This window comes from Procambarus clarkii, chromosome 30 (genome assembly GCF_040958095.1).
Source record: "Procambarus clarkii isolate CNS0578487 chromosome 30, FALCON_Pclarkii_2.0, whole genome shotgun sequence".
Lineage (NCBI taxonomy): Eukaryota > Metazoa > Arthropoda > Malacostraca > Decapoda > Cambaridae > Procambarus > Procambarus clarkii.
In genome coordinates this window covers 3,554,156-3,572,116 of record NC_091179.1, presented here as the reverse complement: position 1 = coordinate 3,572,116, position 17,961 = coordinate 3,554,156, and the positions used below count along the sequence as shown (strand labels likewise).

At 44.9% G+C, this 17,961-nt stretch overlaps 1 pseudogene; it reads right to left on the bottom strand.

Annotated features, from left to right (window-relative positions):
• Positions 1-17,961, bottom strand: part of LOC138369829 (glutamate receptor ionotropic, delta-2-like) — a 98,337-nt pseudogene that overhangs the window by 14,779 nt on the left and 65,597 nt on the right.

Below are 17,961 nucleotides of genomic sequence, written 5' to 3'. Positions count from 1 at the left end.
GCTGTGGAAAAGAAGTTCCTGTAAAATAGTCTAATAGGGGGTATAGGTGTTGTGTTTGTTGTCTCTTCGGAGGTTGCATGGCTTTTCACTTTCCTTCTTATGATGTCTTATGATATATATATATATATATATATATATATATATATATATATATATATATATATATATATATATATATGTACATATATATATATATATATATATATATATATATATATATATATATATATATTTGAAGCTATTTGAACCCCCCCCCCCCCCCGGCGGCACTCGGATGGTAATCTTAGGCATAGTATTTTATCAATTCAAGTGGGGGGGGGGTTCAAATAGCTTCAACTATCACCTCCTTATGTCCGGCTGGGATGGTCGAGTTGATTATGGTGTCCTGTACATACCAGTTGCGTTGTTCCTGGCAACGGGTTTGAGTCACTTCTAGGGTGAGTTTTCAGTTGCATATAGTCCTCCTCGGGACCATATATATATATATATATATATATATATATATATATATATATATATATATATATATAGTGACGATAATCTCCTTCAAGAGATTGAGCCTGCTCTTCCCTCCACAAATACGTCATTACATCTATATAAAACTACTAAGGAAGAAATGTCCAACAACGAAAACAACACCAGCAAGGTTTGCCAGAGCGCAAAACGTATGCAGCCAGGTACACCTGCTCAGACTCAAACCGCCAAACTACCCGTCTTGCTGCCGGCTCCTCGCTGATTGGTCGCCGGTCTGGCTGCAACTGCACTCGCCCACCATACTACTTGATGACTGGGGCCGCCACGACCTCAGTCCTCAGAATATTCAGTGCTTTCACACAGTTAACACTTCTCCCTGCTAGACGTAAGCTTTGGCGTACGTGTACTGAGAGAGGTGATAGCTTAAAGCCGATATTCCCGCACCTCTCATTTACTTGTCTATTGCACTTCTTGTTATTTTGCTCACTTGTCTTAACGTAACTTTTCATTGTGTCATTTAATTATTCTTATTATTTTGATTGATTTTATTATACGAATTTGTTTGTCCATTTTATTCATGTTTTGATTTATTTAACGTAATTAAAATTTCATTGTTAAAATTTACTTGTGTTTTGTGTGTCTTCTCCTTACCTTACCACAGACGAAGTTCCAGATTTTCTATTTTTTTTTTATACTATGTGACGAGGCCATACCCCTAGCTTTGAACAGCCGAACACCAACGCGTTACCGTCACATATTATATGGGGGCCTGTCCTAGGAGCTTCACTCAGGTACTGGTGCCAAGTGGTAATTAATGGTAAGCGTATTTAACTTTGTTAACGTAGCTTTTACTATTTTTCATATTCAGTTTCATTTTTTATATGGTGCGGTGTATTGTGCATTACGAGAGTAACATATAGTGAAGGTGAGACAACTTTGGATTACGTGGTGACTGTAGGCCGCAGTCATACTCTTAATTGGTCATCTCTCCCTCCGTGTTATTACTCGTGTTTACCATCTTTGTCCCTTGGATATTTCTCATTTTTGACAGATCATCATATTGGTATCCTGGTACTGTGGTCTGCCCCGGGTCAAGAGTACCCAATCTTCTGCAATCTGACTGTAGGAGGACAAAGAGGGCCATAGTTCCTCTAGCTCGAACTTTAGTTGCTGAATTGGGACCTCAGCAGCAGTTCTCGTCACCAGTTGACACCTCGCACCCCTACACGTCAGTCAGAGATGATGATACATACAACGGTAGGGAATTAGCTTACTTTTTCAGAGCACAAAAGTTCGCTAATTCTGTAAGTATCATATTAAATTCAGTAGGAAAAACTTGCTTTATGTCCTATAGAGACTTGGCAAGGTATGCCTACATCCTTGGACTACCAATTTTACTTTTGAGGCAATTTACTGTTTCATTTGTTTTCGAAACTCTGTTTCATTTGTTAGTAGGATTTTCTTGCCCTTATCCTCTTACATGAGTACCGGGTACAAGATTTCCTGCGCCCTTGATTTAATTTAATCATTTAACATCTTTTACTTAACTTTAATTGTTAAAGATCTCACAGGATAGGTACCAGTTGCCACGTTGTCCTGTTTCTGACATTCACTATTGAATATTCGTGTACCTTTATTTGCTAATTTCACCATGTTTCGTCTCCAAGCTTTCCGTGCAAATCCAGCAGGTGAAATAGGGACTTTAAGTCGTGCCAAGAGGACTGAATTACAAACTCTTGCACATGAGTATCAACTAGAAGTTCCCTACCAAGCCAACAAAAATGCCCTATACAACCTGTTGCTGGATTACTATTTAGAGCAAGTTAAGATAGACTCTGAAACTCATGAAACTTACTATATTGCAGATAAAACTGACTTGGCAACGATGAAACTTAAACTAGGGCTGGCCAAGATTGAACGTGAGCAGCAAAGAGAAGCAGCTGCCATACGAAGGGAAGAACAAGAACGAGAAATCACCCTCAGAGAACGTGAAACTACTTTGAGGAGAGAAGAACAAGAACGCGAAGCTGCCTTGAGGAGAGAAGAACACGAACGTGAGGTCGCATTACTCCGTGAACGTGAACGAGTACAGCTTGAAACACTCCAGGAGCGGGAACGCGTACAGCTTGAAACCAAACAACGCGAGTTGGAGATGCAACGCGAGCATGACAAGCAACAAGCGACTCTGGCTCTAGAGTGTCGTCAACGCGAAATCGCCTTGGAAACTTCACACTTCACTCAACGCCAGCAAGGTACTGCCAATCTTCCCGTCAGTTTTAATATATCACATGCAAGTAAGTTAATGCCATCCTTTGTAGAAGCAGAAGTTGATGTGTTCTTTACCACCTTTGAAACCCTTGCTAATCAACTCAGTTGGCCTGTCGACCAATGGGCCACACTTCTCAGAGTCCATCTTACAGGTAGAGCTGCAGTCACACTCAGTACTCTGGCGTCTGAGAATGACTACCCGACTCTGAAACAAGCAGTGTTGGACGCCTACCTCCTCTCTACTGAAAGTTATAGAAGGAAATTCCGTGACCACCTGAAGGCAAGTACCACTACCTTCCTTGAGTTTGCTAACACGAAACGGAGATATTTCATGAAATGGCTGGAAGCAGCACATGTCTCTACTTTTACAGAACTCGTCAACCTGATGCTTGTTGAAGAATTCTTGAGACGTGTGCCGCCTCCTGTCCGCCTCTACTTAGCAGATAAAGAAGAAACCGACTACCTGAAGTGTGCTAAGTCGGCTGACACTTACAGCCTCATCCACCGGCTGACACCCGAACCATCCTCCAGTAAGAAGTCGTGGTACAGTTACGAGAAAGTGAGCCCCGATCAAGCTGGTTCGCAACTGTACTGCAAGTATTGTAGACTCTATGGACATACCATAGACAAATGTGGTAAGTCTCAATACAAGGGAACCACTGAACAACAAAAACCCAAACCAACTCCTCCTAAGTCCGGTAAGCCTGTGATGAATGTTGGTGTTAATGTTAATGATCTTTCTCTTTTCAGTAACCACCTGTATACTGGAACTGTCTCTGCCAACGGTTCAAATCCGGAGGGACGTTTCAAATTGAAGATCTTGAGGGACACAGCGGCTCTTCAATCGATCATCTTGAAGTCGGCTGTGCCCAACATCGTCTACACCGGAGAAACTGTCTTCATCACTGACCTCACTGCTACCACTCCATACCCTCCCGCCAGAGTCCAACTGGATTGTCCCTACGTGAACGGAGAAGTCCAAGTCGCCGTCAGGGAAAAGCCTTTTCCCATGCCTGGAGTGCAACTTCTCCTAGGCAACGACTTGGCAGAAGACCTGCAACCGACCAACCTGATCGTCATGGACAAACCCCAGGTGTGTAACTCTGTGCCAAGTAACCCTATTCTAGCGTATGTTCCAGCAGAGGTTCAAGAGAGTGATGAAGTTTCTCCTCCGGTTCTCGTGACCACCCGTGCACAAGCCGCACGTCCACAGCCAGCTGACTCTACTGCTACCACTGTCCCTCAAGACCCTCAGAAACTACCCCCGCATCTGACCAAGTTGGAGTTCCGTAAGTTGCAGAGGGAAGATCTTACTTTAACACCATTGTTTTTCCAGGCTGAGACTCAACCCGACAGTATTCCTGGGTTCTTCCTAGAGAACGACTTGGTCTACCGCAGATATAGACCCAGTAAACTGAAGGAGGAGGACGATTGGGCCAACATCGAACAACTTGTGATTCCTACCAGCCTGCGGCCCACTATTCTACACCTGGCCCACGGAGCACTCTCCCACTACGGCTTCAACAAGACTTACCATGGAATTCGTCAAGACTACTACTGGCCAGGTATGGTAAATAACGTCAAACAGTACGTAAAACAGTGTCATACATGTCAGATGGCAGGCAAACCGAACATCTCCATTCCCAGAGCGCCACTAATTCCCATACAGGTGCCTGCGGAACCTTTCCACAGACTCATAATAGACTGTGTTGGTCCTTTACCTCGGACCAGTTCGGGTAACGCCTACATCCTAACCATCCTGTGTCCTACCACCAGATTTCCCATAGCAGTTCCAGTGAAGAACATCACGGCTGCTACAGTTATAAAACATCTATTGAAGATCTTCACTCAATACGGATTTCCCAGGGAGATTCAGAGCGACTGTGGTACCAACTTCACCAGTGATCTCTTCAAAAGGACACTGGAGGAGTTCAACATCAAACAGGTATTGTCCAGCCCCTATCATCCTGCTTCACAGGGTTCTCTTGAACGTAGTCATCAGACTATCAAAGCACTCTTGAAAAAGTTTTGTAGTGAAACCTCTAAGGATTGGGATAAGCAGATTGACCTTATAATGTGTATTTTCAGGTCTCCCCAATGAGTCCCTAGGAGTATCTCCTTATGAGATGCTCTACGGCCGTAAGTGCCGTACTCCCCTTAAGGCTTTCAAAGACTCTCTCCGAGATGCCACCTTCAGTGAGCATCAGAATGTGCCCCAGTTTCTTCAAAACCTTCAACACATTCTAGAGAGAGTCCACCGTTTTGCCCATGATAATCTATTGAAAGCCCAGGAGAGAATGAAGACTCATTACGACCAGACCAGCAAAGTAAGAAAATTCAAGCCGGGAGACTTCGTCCTTGCATACTTCCCTATCCCAGGTTCACCTTTACAAAACAGATTTTCAGGACCCTACCGCGTCAAAGAGTGCAGGAATAACAACAACTACGTAATAGAGACTCCAGATAGGCGGCGGAAGACCCAGCTGTGCCACGTCAACCTCCTGAAGCAATATAATGGTACTCCTCCCACTGTCCTAATTAACTATTCCACCTTCACAGAACCCTACATCCACAGTGAGACCTTCCCAGCTTCTCCTCCCGAAAGCACTGACAAGGAGTCGGCGCTTTCTAATTCCGAAATCCTTAATGATCTTCCCAAATACTTTCAGGATAATCATAGTGCACCTCTCGTCAAGATCTTCAGAGAACATCAAGAGTTGTTCCGAGATGACCCCCTAGAGTGTAATGTTACCCAGCACGACATCCAACTGCTCCCCGACACCCGGCCAATTCGTCAACCCTTCTACCGAATCAGCCCGAGCAAGAAGGAAGTCATGCGTGCTGAGGTGCAGTACCTCTTGGATCATGGACTGGCTACACCTTGTGAGTCCCCCTGGGCCTCACCTTGTATCTTGGTGCCCAAACCCCAAGGTAAGGTGCGGTTATGCACTGACTATCGTAAACTGAACAATGTAACTGTCAAGGATGCTTACCCCTTGCCAAGGATAGATGACATCCTTGATGCCATTGGTAGTGCCCAGTACTTGTCCCAAGTGGACTTGCTTAAGGGGTACTATCAAGTGTGTCTAACGGAGCGCGCTAAAGAGATATCTGCCTTCATCACTCCTTTTGGACTTTTCAGATATGAACGCCTTCCTTTCGGACTATGTAATGCCCCGGCCACCTTTCAGAGAGCTGTCAACCGTGTCATCCAGGGCTTGGATAACACATACGCCTACCTGGACGATATCGTCGTAGCCTCCAACACCTGGAGTGAACATCTGCTCCAGCTGCGACGTCTGTTCTCCAAGCTCCTGACAGCCGGCCTCACCATCAACCTGGGCAAGTCCACTTTCGCGAAAGGTAAAGTGCGTTATCTGGGTCATGTTATTGGGAATGGCAGCAGAGCTCCGTTAGACTCACACACTCAAGCCATCCAACAGTATCCACAGCCTACCACCAGGAAGCAGCTCCTGCGCTTCCTTGGTCTTGCCTCCTACTACCGTAGGTTTGTGAGGAATTTCAGTACAGTCGCCACACCTCTAATTCTATTAACCAGTCCCAAGCAACGGTATAATTGGACCATGCAGCAAACCGTTGCTTTCGAACAACTCAAATTCCTCCTCTGTTCTAATCCCATTCTCGCCTCTCCAGATATCACCAAGCCTTTCGTCCTTCATGTCGACGCCAGTGGTACCGGCGTTGGTGGTGTCCTGATGCAACAACGAGGCGAGGAGGTTCTACCTGTCAGCTACTACAGCTACAAACTGAAACCACACCAGAGGAACTACAGCACTATTGAAAAGGAGCTACTATCCATCGTCCTGAACCTCCAACACTTCGCTCCGTACCTACAAGGCGCCAGGTCTACCACCATCTTCTCACACCACAACCCTCTCCGCTTCCTACATCAAGCCCAATTCACCAACCAGCGTCTTCTACGATGGGCTCTGTATTTACAAGATTTCAACCTGGAGATCCGCTATATCAAGGGTTCTGATAACACCATAGCCGATGCCCTCTCCAGAGTTTATGAAGTAGAAGCGACTCCATCCATTACTCCACCACATAACGACGTACTTCTTCCAGAACCGCAGGCTTCGGGGGAGAGTTGTGACGATAATCTCCTTCAAGAGATTGAGCCTGCTCTTCCCTCCACAAATACGTCGTTACATCTATATAAAACTACTAAGGAAGAAATGTCCAACAACGACAACAACACCAGCAAGGTTTGCCAGAGCGCAATATGTATGCAGCCAGGAACACCTGCTCAGACTCAAACCGCCAAACTACCCGTCTTGCTGCCGGCTCCTTGCTGATTGGTCGCCGGTCTGGCTGCAACTGCACTCGCCCACCATACTACTTGATGTCTGGGGCCGCCACGACCTCAGTCCTCAGAATATTCAGTGCTTTCACACAGTTAACACTTCTCCCTGCTAGACGTAAGCTTTGGCGTACGTGTACTGAGAGAGGTGATAGCTTAAAGCCGATATTCCCGCACCTCTCATTTACTTGTCTATTGCACTTCTTGTTATTTTGCTCACTTGTCTTAACGTAACTTTTCATTGTGTCATTTAATTATTCTTATTATTTTGATTGATTTTATTATACGAATTTGTTTGTCCATTTTATTCATGTTTTGATTTATTTAACGTAATTAAAATTTCATTGTTAAAATTTACTTGTGTTTTGTGTGTCTTCTCCTTACCTTACCACAGACGAAGTTCCAGATTTTCTATTTTTTTTTTTATACTATGTGACGAGGCCATACCCCTAGCTTTGAACAGCCGAACACCAACGCGTTACCGTCACAATATATATATATATATATATATATATATATATATATATATATATATATATATATATATATATATATATATATATATATATATATATATATAACTGAAAACTCACACCCCAGAAGTGACTCGAACCCATACTCCCAGAAGCAACGCATCTGGTATGTACAAGACGCCTTAATCCACTTGACCATCACGACCGGACAAAATGAGGTGATAGCCTAAACTATTTGAACCACCCCACCGCCGGCACTCGGATAGTAATCTTGGGCATAGCATTTTACCAAATCACCTCATTCTTTGGGGCACACGTGAGGAACACAAATGCGAACAAGCCTGAATGGTCCCCAGGACAATATGCAACTGAAAACTCACACCCCAGAAGTGACTCGAACCCATACTCCCAGAAGCAACGCATCTGGTATGTACAAGACGCCTCAACTGAGTTTTCAGTTGCATATTGTCCTGGGGACCATTCAGGCTTGTTCGCATTTGTGTTCCTCACGTGTGCCCCAAAGAATGAGGTGATTTGGTAAAATGCTATGCCCAAGATTACTATCCGAGTGCCGGCGGTGGGGTGGTTCAAATAGCTTAGGCTATCACCTCATTTTGTCCGGTCGTGATGGTCAAGTGGATTAAGGCGTCTTGTACATACCAGATGCGTTGCTTCTGGGAGTATGGGTTCGAGTCACTTCTGGGGTGTGAGTTTTCAGTTGCATATTGTCCTGGGGACCATTCAGGCTTGTTCGCATTTGTGTTCCTCACGTGTGCCCCAAAGAATGAGGTGATTTGGTAAATTGCTATGCCCAAGATTACTATCCGAGTGCCGGCGGTGGGGTGGTTCAAATAGCTTAGGCTATCACCTCATTTTGTCTGGTCGTGATGGTCAAGTGGATTAAGGCGTCTTGTACATACCAGATGCGTTGCTTCTGGGAGTATGGGTTCGAGTCACTTCTGGGGTGTGAGTTTTCAGTTGCATATTGTCCTGGGGACCACTCAGGCTTGTTCGCATTTGTGTTCCTCACGTGTGCCCCAAAGAATGAGGTGATTTGGTAAAATGCTATGCCCAAGATTACTATCCGAGTGCCGGCGGTGGGGTGGTTCAAATAGCTTAGGCTATCACCTCATTTTGTCCGGTCGTGATGGTCAAGTGGATTAAGGCGTCTTGTACATACCAGATGCGTTGCTTCTGGGAGTATGGGTTCGAGTCACTTCTGGGGTGTGAGTTTTCAGTTGCATATTGTCCTGGGGACCATTCAGGCTTGTTCGCATTTGTGTTCCTCACGTGTGCCCCAAAGAATGAGGTGATTTGGTAAAATGCTCTGCCCAAGATTACTATCCGAGTGCCGGCGGTGGGGTGGTTCATATAGCTTAGGCTATCACCTCATTTTGTCCGGTCGTGATGGTCAAGTGGATTAAGGCGTCTTGTACATACCAGATGCGTTGCTTCTGGGAGTATGGGTTCGAGTCACTTCTGGGGTGTGAGTTTTCAGTTGCATATTGTCCTGGGGACCATTCAGGCTTGTTCGCATTTGTGTTCCTCACGTGTGCCCCAAAGAATGAGGTGATTTCGTAAAATGCTATGCCCAAGATTACTATCCGAGTGCCGGCGGTGGGGTGGTTCAAATAGCTTAGGCTATCACCTCATTTTGTCCGGTCGTGATGGTCAAGTGGATTAAGGCGTCTTGTACATACCAGATGCGTTGCTTCTGGGAGTATGGGTTCGAGTCACTTCTGGGGTGTGAGTTTTCAGTTGCATATTGTCCTGGGGACCATTCAGGCTTGTTCGCATTTGTGTTCCTCACGTGTGCCCCAAAGAATGAGGTGATTTGGTAAAATGCTATGCCCAAGATTACTATCCGAGTGCCGGCGGTGGGGTGGTTCAAATAGCTTAGGCTATCACCTCATTTTGTCCGGTCGTGATGGTCAAGTGGATTAAGGCGTCTTGTACATACCAGATGCGTTGCTTCTGGGAGTATGGGTTCGAGTCACTTCTGGGGTGTGAGTTTTCAGTTGCATATTGTCCTGGGGACCATTCAGGCTTGTTCGCATTTGTGTTCCTCACGTGTGCCCCAAAGAATGAGGTGATTTGGTAAAATGCTATGCCTAAGATTACTATCCGAGTGCCGGCGGTGGGGTGGTTCAAATAGCTTAGGCTATCACCTCATTTTGTCCGGTCGTGATGGTCAAGTGGATTAAGGCGTCTTGTACATACCAGATGCGTTGCTTCTGGGAGTATGGGTTCGAGTCACTTCTGGGGTGTGAGTTTTCAGTTGCATATTGTCCTGGGGACCATTCAGGCTTGTTCGCATTTGTGTTCCTCACGTGTGCCCCAAAGAATGAGGTGATTTGGTAAAATGCTATGCCCAAGATTACTATCCGAGTGCCGGCGGTGGGGTGGTTCAAATAGCTTAGGCTATCACCTCATTTTGTCCGGTCGTGATGGTCAAGTGGATTAAGGCGTCTTGTACATACCAGATGCGTTGCTTCTGGGAGTATGGGTTCGAGTCACTTCTGGGGTGTGAGTTTTCAGTTGCATATTGTCCTGGGGACCATTCAGGCTTGTTCGCATTTGTGTTCCTCACGTGTGCCCCAAAGAATGAGGTGATTTGGTAAAATGCTCTGCCCAAGATTACTATCCGAGTGCCGGCAGTGGGGTGGTTCATATAGCTTAGGCTATCACCTCATTTTGTCCAGTCGTGATGGTCAAGTGGATTAAGGCGTCTTGTACATACCAGATGCATTGCTTCTGGGAGTATGGGTTCGAGTCACTTCTGGGGTGTGAGTTTTCAGTTGCATATTGTCCTGGGGACCATTCAGGCTTGTTCGCATTTGTGTTCCTCACGTGTGCCCCAAAGAATGAGGTGATTTGGTAAAATGCTATGCCCAAGATTACTATCCGAGTGCCGGCGGTGGGGTGGTTCAAATAGCTTAGGCTATCACCTCATTTTGTCCGGTCGTGATGGTCAAGTGGATTAAGGCGTCTTGTACATACCAGATGCGTTGCTTCTGGGAGTATGGGTTCGAGTCACTTCTGGGGTGTGAGTTTTCAGTTGCATATTGTCCTGGGGACCATTCAGGCTTGTTCGCATTTGTGTTCCTCACGTGTGCCCCAAAGAATGAGGTGATTTGGTAAAATGCTATGCCCAAGATTACTATCCGAGTGCCGGCGGTGGGGTGGTTCAAATAGCTTAGGCTATCACCTCATTTTGTCCGGTCGTGATGGTCAAGTGGATTAAGGCGTCTTGTACATACCAGATGCGTTGCTTCTGGGAGTATGGGTTCGAGTCACTTCTGGGGTGTGAGTTTTCAGTTGCATATTGTCCTGGGGACCATTCAGGCTTGTTCGCATTTGTGTTCCTCACGTGTGCCCCAAAGAATGAGGTGATTTGGTAAAATGCTATGCCCAAGATTACTATCCGAGTGCCGGCGGTGGGGTGGTTCAAATAGCTTAGGCTATCACCTCATTTTGTCCGGTCGTGATGGTCAAGTGGATTAAGGCGTCTTGTACATACCAGATGCGTTGCTTCTGGGAGTATGGGTTCGAGTCACTTCTGGGGTGTGAGTTTTCAGTTGCATATTGTCCTGGGGACCATTCAGGCTTGTTCGCATTTGTGTTCCTCACGTGTGCCCCAAAGAATGAGGTGATTTGGTAAAATGCTATGCCCAAGATTACTATCCGAGTGCCGGCGGTGGGGTGGTTCAAATAGCTTAGGCTATCACCTCATTTTGTCCGGTCGTGATGGTCAAGTGGATTAAGGCGTCTTGTACATACCAGATGCGTTGCTTCTGGGAGTATGGGTTCGAGTCACTTCTGGGGTGTGAGTTTTCAGTTGCATATTGTCCTGGGGACCATTCAGGCTTGTTCGCATTTGTGTTCCTCACGTGTGCCCCAAAGAATGAGGTGATTTGGTAAAATGCTATGCCCAAGATTACTATCCGAGTGCCGGCGGTGGGGTGGTTCAAATAGCTTAGGCTATCACCTCATTTTGTCCGGTCGTGATGGTCAAGTGGATTAAGGCGTCTTGTACATACCAGATGCGTTGCTTCTGGGAGTATGGGTTCGAGTCACTTCTGGGGTGTGAGTTTTCAGTTGCATATTGTCCTGGGGACCATTCAGGCTTGTTCGCATTTGTGTTCCTCACGTGTGCCCCAAAGAATGAGGTGATTTGGTAAAATGCTATGCCTAAGATTACTATCCGAGTGCCGGCGGTGGGGTGGTTCAAATAGCTTAGGCTATCACCTCATTTTGTCCGGTCGTGATGGTCAAGTGGATTAAGGCGTCTTGTACATACCAGATGCGTTGCTTCTGGGAGTATGGGTTCGAGTCACTTCTGGGGTGTGAGTTTTCAGTTGCATATTGTCCTGGGGACCATTCAGGCTTGTTCGCATTTGTGTTCCTCACGTGTGCCCCAAAGAATGAGGTGATTTGGTAAAATGCTATGCCCAAGATTACTATCCGAGTGCCGGCGGTGGGGTGGTTCAAATAGCTTAGGCTATCACCTCATTTTGTCCGGTCGTGATGGTCAAGTGGATTAAGGCGTCTTGTACATACCAGATGCGTTGCTTCTGGGAGTATGGGTTCGAGTCACTTCTGGGGTGTGAGTTTTCAGTTGCATATTGTCCTGGGGACCATTCAGGCTTGTTCGCATTTGTGTTCCTCACGTGTGCCCCAAAGAATGAGGTGATTTGGTAAAATGCTCTGCCCAAGATTACTATCCGAGTGCCGGCAGTGGGGTGGTTCATATAGCTTAGGCTATCACCTCATTTTGTCCAGTCGTGATGGTCAAGTGGATTAAGGCGTCTTGTACATACCAGATGCATTGCTTCTGGGAGTATGGGTTCGAGTCACTTCTGGGGTGTGAGTTTTCAGTTGCATATTGTCCTGGGGACCATTCAGGCTTGTTCGCATTTGTGTTCCTCACGTGTGCCCCAAAGAATGAGGTGATTTGGTAAAATGCTATGCCCAAGATTACTATCCGAGTGCCGGCGGTGGGGTGGTTCAAATAGCTTAGGCTATCACCTCATTTTGTCCGGTCGTGATGGTCAAGTGGATTAAGGCGTCTTGTACATACCAGATGCGTTGCTTCTGGGAGTATGGGTTCGAGTCACTTCTGGGGTGTGAGTTTTCAGTTGCATATTGTCCTGGGGACCATTCAGGCTTGTTCGCATTTGTGTTCCTCACGTGTGCCCCAAAGAATGAGGTGATTTGGTAAAATGCTATGCCCAAGATTACTATCCGAGTGCCGGCGGTGGGGTGGTTCAAATAGCTTAGGCTATCACCTCATTTTGTCCGGTCGTGATGGTCAAGTGGATTAAGGCGTCTTGTACATACCAGATGCGTTGCTTCTGGGAGTATGGGTTCGAGTCACTTCTGGGGTGTGAGTTTTCAGTTGCATATTGTCCTGGGGACCATTCAGGCTTGTTCGCATTTGTGTTCCTCACGTGTGCCCCAAAGAATGAGGTGATTTGGTAAAATGCTATGCCCAAGATTACTATCCGAGTGCCGGCGGTGGGGTGGTTCAAATAGCTTAGGCTATCACCTCATTTTGTCCGGTCGTGATGGTCAAGTGGATTAAGGCGTCTTGTACATACCAGATGCGTTGCTTCTGGGAGTATGGGTTCGAGTCACTTCTGGGGTGTGAGTTTTCAGTTGCATATTGTCCTGGGGACCATTCAGGCTTGTTCGCATTTGTGTTCCTCACGTGTGCCCCAAAGAATGAGGTGATTTGGTAAAATGCTCTGCCCAAGATTACTATCCGAGTGCCGGCAGTGGGGTGGTTCATATAGCTTAGGCTATCACCTCATTTTGTCCGGTCGTGATGGTCAAGTGGATTAAGGCGTCTTGTACATACCAGATGCGTTGCTTCTGGGAGTATGGGTTCGAGTCACTTCTGGGGTGTGAGTTTTCAGTTGCATATTGTCCTGGGGACCATTCAGGCTTGTTCGCATTTGTGTTCCTCACGTGTGCCCCAAAGAATGAGGTGATTTGGTAAAATGCTATGCCCAAGATTACTATCCGAGTGCCGGCGGTGGGGTGGTTCAAATAGCTTAGGCTATCACCTCATTTTGTCCGGTCGTGATGGTCAAGTGGATTAAGGCGTCTTGTACATACCAGATGCGTTGCTTCTGGGAGTATGGGTTCGAGTCACTTCAGGGGTGTGAGTTTTCAGTTGCATATTGTCCTGGGGACCATTCAGGCTTGTTCGCATTTGTGTTCCTCACGTGTGCCCCAAAGAATGAGGTGATTTGGTAAAATGCTATGCCCAAGATTACTATCCGAGTGCCGGCGGTGGGGTGGTTCAAATAGCTTAGGCTATCACCTCATTTTGTCCGGTCGTGATGGTCAAGTGGATTAAGGCGTCTTGTACATACCAGATGCGTTGCTTCTGGGAGTATGGGTTCGAGTCACTTCTGGGGTGTGAGTTGTTAGTTGCATATTGTCCTGGGGACCATTCAGGCTTGTTCGCATTTGTGTTCCTCACGTGTGCCCCAAAGAATGAGGTGATTTGGTAAAATGCTATGCCCAAGATTACTATCCGAGTGCCGGCGGTGGGGTGGTTCAAATAGCTTAGGCTATCACCTCATTTTGTCCGGTCGTGATGGTCAAGTGGATTAAGGCGTCTTGTACATACCAGATGCGTTGCTTCTGGGAGTATGGGTTCGAGTCACTTCTGGGGTGTGAGTTTTCAGTTGCATATTGTCCTGGGGACCATTCAGGCTTGTTCGCATTTGTGTTCCTCACGTGTGCCCCAAAGAATGAGGTGATTTGGTAAAATGCTATGCCCAAGATTACTATCCGAGTGCCGGCGGTGGGGTGGTTCAAATAGCTTAGGCTATCACCTCATTTTGTCCGGTCGTGATGGTCAAGTGGATTAAGGCGTCTTGTACATACCAGATGCGTTGCTTCTGGGAGTATGGGTTCGAGTCACTTCTGGGGTGTGAGTTTTCAGTTGCATATTGTCCTGGGGACCATTCATGCTTGTTCGCATTTGTGTTCCTCACGTGTGCCCCAAAGAATGAGGTGATTTGGTAAAATGCTATGCCCAAGATTACTATCCGAGTGCCGGCGGTGGGGTGGTTCAAATAGCTTAGGCTATCACCTCATTTTGTCCGGTCGTGATGGTCAAGTGGATTAAGGCGTCTTGTACATACCAGATGCGTTGCTTCTGGGAGTATGGGTTCGAGTCACTTCTGGGGTGTGAGTTTTCAGTTGCATATTGTCCTGGGGACCATTCAGGCTTGTTCGCATTTGTGTTCCTCACGTGTGCCCCAAAGAATGAGGTGATTTGGTAAAATGCTATGCCCAAGATTACTATCCGAGTGCCGGCGGTGGGGTGGTTCAAATAGCTTAGGCTATCACCTCATTTTGTCCGGTCGTGATGGTCAAGTGGATTAAGGCGTCTTGTACATACCAGATGCGTTGCTTCTGGGAGTATGGGTTCGAGTCACTTCTGGGGTGTGAGTTTTCAGTTGCATATTGTCCTGGGGACCATTCAGGCTTGTTCGCATTTGTGTTCCTCACGTGTGCCCCAAAGAATGAGGTGATTTGGTAAAATGCTATGCCCAAGATTACTATCCGAGTGCCGGCGGTGGGGTGGTTCAAATAGCTTAGGCTATCACCTCATTTTGTCCGGTCGTGATGGTCAAGTGGATTAAGGCGTCTTGTACATACCAGATGCGTTGTTTCTGGGAGTATGGGTTCGAGTCACTTCTGGGGTGTGAGTTTTCAGTTGCATATTGTCCTGGGGACCATTCAGGCTTGTTCGCATATATATATATATATATATATATATATATATATATATATATATATATATATATATATATATATATATATATATATATATATATATATATATATATATATATATATATATATATATATATATATATATACATATATATCAGAATATATAATCTTCAGAACCCTTCTGAAGATGAATTATTAAATGCGAAAGTACTTAAGGAAATTCCTGCTTCAATTCATCCTCCATGATCTGACACTGTCACATTTTTCATCATGTTAAGTTTCGTGATATACACACATATGTATCAGAAGAACATTGTATCATCATCGCAGTACTAGTACCTCGACATGTCATAGGAACAGCATTGTATCTAAGTAGCACTGCTACATCATCAACCTACTGATGTACTCAATAGTGTGTCGTTCTGGACAACTGTAATAGGTAAAGCATTTATCTTTCATATCTTTCGTTTGTTGGCTAGATTATTGGGGGAGTTATGAAATTCTTGTACCGTTGAAAACGAATGATGACATATCATAAGGTATTATCCAAGTTTCTTTTTATCTCCTGATAAACCAAATGCAATTCTTATAAAGTTATAAAAATCGAAGACATTTTTAATAATTAATAATCTTCGTATCATTACTACAAAATTATCAAAAGACTTAAAGGTATTGATGCACATTCAGTGTTCGAATGTAATTTACGCTGACCTGTAGGTTGGCAATTTCGTATTTGATAATTTTACTAACTTGCTTATTTATTTAATTAATCTCACTAAAAACACTACAATAACAATAAAATTCGCAATATGTTATCTAAAACATAATCAATATCTAATATTTTGTTTTATAGTAATGTAATTCCTTACTCTGATTCAACAAAATACGGAGGTAAGCGGATGTTGTCAGAAAGTTCTTATTTTGATGGACGGTCCTGAGTGAGAAGCATGAAGACATGAGGAAGGCCGTCAGAGGCAGCACCAGCAGCGCCGCCAGGATGGCCGCCCACACCACCGGCTCCAGAGGGAACAGGAAGCCCCAGGGGTCCACCTCCGGCCGGCCGCGCGCTCCCAGCATCCTAATGTATTCTATAAGAATTGGTTCCATGAAGTCCACTACCTCAGCGCGCACTCCACTAATACCGAAGAGGCCAACTGCTACATCTACTTCCTGCAAGTTTGAAATAAAACAACTACATTGTGCAAATAAGGAACATGATAAAACCGGATGAAGTCGCTCGTGGAGAATAATAAGAAAATCATAGCAGAATACATGTTTTATTTGGTAACTGAATGTGATGATTCTAAAGCCCAAGAGACATGATGCCACACTAACACCACAACAGACTGATGTAACCGGAATGATTTAACTCATGGTAACTTTTCTCTAGTGGAAACGATGAGTCTAACGCCGCTGAAGGTATGATGATCAAATCCCACATCAGAAGATGGAGAAACGACGACGATTCGGTCCGTCAGGGACCATTATTAAGTGGTGCGTGTGGTCTCGATAATGGTCCAGGATGGACCACACAACTTAATAATGGTCCACGACGAACCGAAATGTCGTCGTTTGGAATTTTATGAAAAAAATATTGTGATTTAGCATATTATAGCACAAAAAGTTTGATTTCTGCCCCTGTATGTTAAATGCTTCCTAGTGGACTTAACTTACCTGCCTGATCACCATACCCATCATGCCTGACCAGGTACCATCGACACGCTTAATGCCCCAAGATCCATCAGGAGGTCTCAAGTACATGTACCTAGAGCCAAGAAAAACAAACTGGTTTACTGATAGAATACCACTCGTAATACAGCAACTTGCATTATGTTTGCCACTGCAATGTCTAAACATTAAATTACTTAAAAATGATGCTAACTCTATTGCATCGTAGATAAAGAAGTACCTTCTAGTGATCATATACTGTGCGAAGGATTTATCAATATTTTTTTTATTAGTTTTATTGTTTTAAAATGCCACAACCTAATATACTAATGTTACCTAGGCTCAACAGTTCCTGTGTATCATACCAATTAGTTCCTGTATGTTGTACCTGGGATCTTTCTGGAATTTTTTTACATAACTCTAATCATCCCTTACTCGTAATTTTTCCCTCTCAGTTAATGAATAATTTAATTGTTGATAATGGTATAATTCTTCTACCCTTTTATGATCGACACTTAGACTACAGGCAGTAAAATAGCATTTATTAAGCAATATGTTGGATTGGCTGCCTGAGGCTGTAGAAGTAAATTAATTGGGTAACAGTTTATAAGTTTAAGCTGAGAAACTTCTGTCTGTGGTCATGGAATTGAGAAACCTTCATATGCGGAGTAATGTCATCTTGGCATTGATATTTCTGTCATCACTAAGCTGCAGAAGGTAGTGCATACATACAGTCTTGTGCACAAAGTGCTAAAGAAAACATTCAAGTAGTAATCTATCATACTAGTGAAACAGAGTGATATTTAACATCCATGTACCAAAATTAGCTACAAAGATAGAGTACACATCCACAAATTATAGTACATAAATTTTTTCCTTGAAACCTGGATTCAGAAACATTGTTTTTCGTTGAACTCTTATAGTAATACCAGACCAACAGTACTAGGTGTGGATATTATCCAAGTGTAGGAAACCATGCAGTGCGAACAGGTCTAG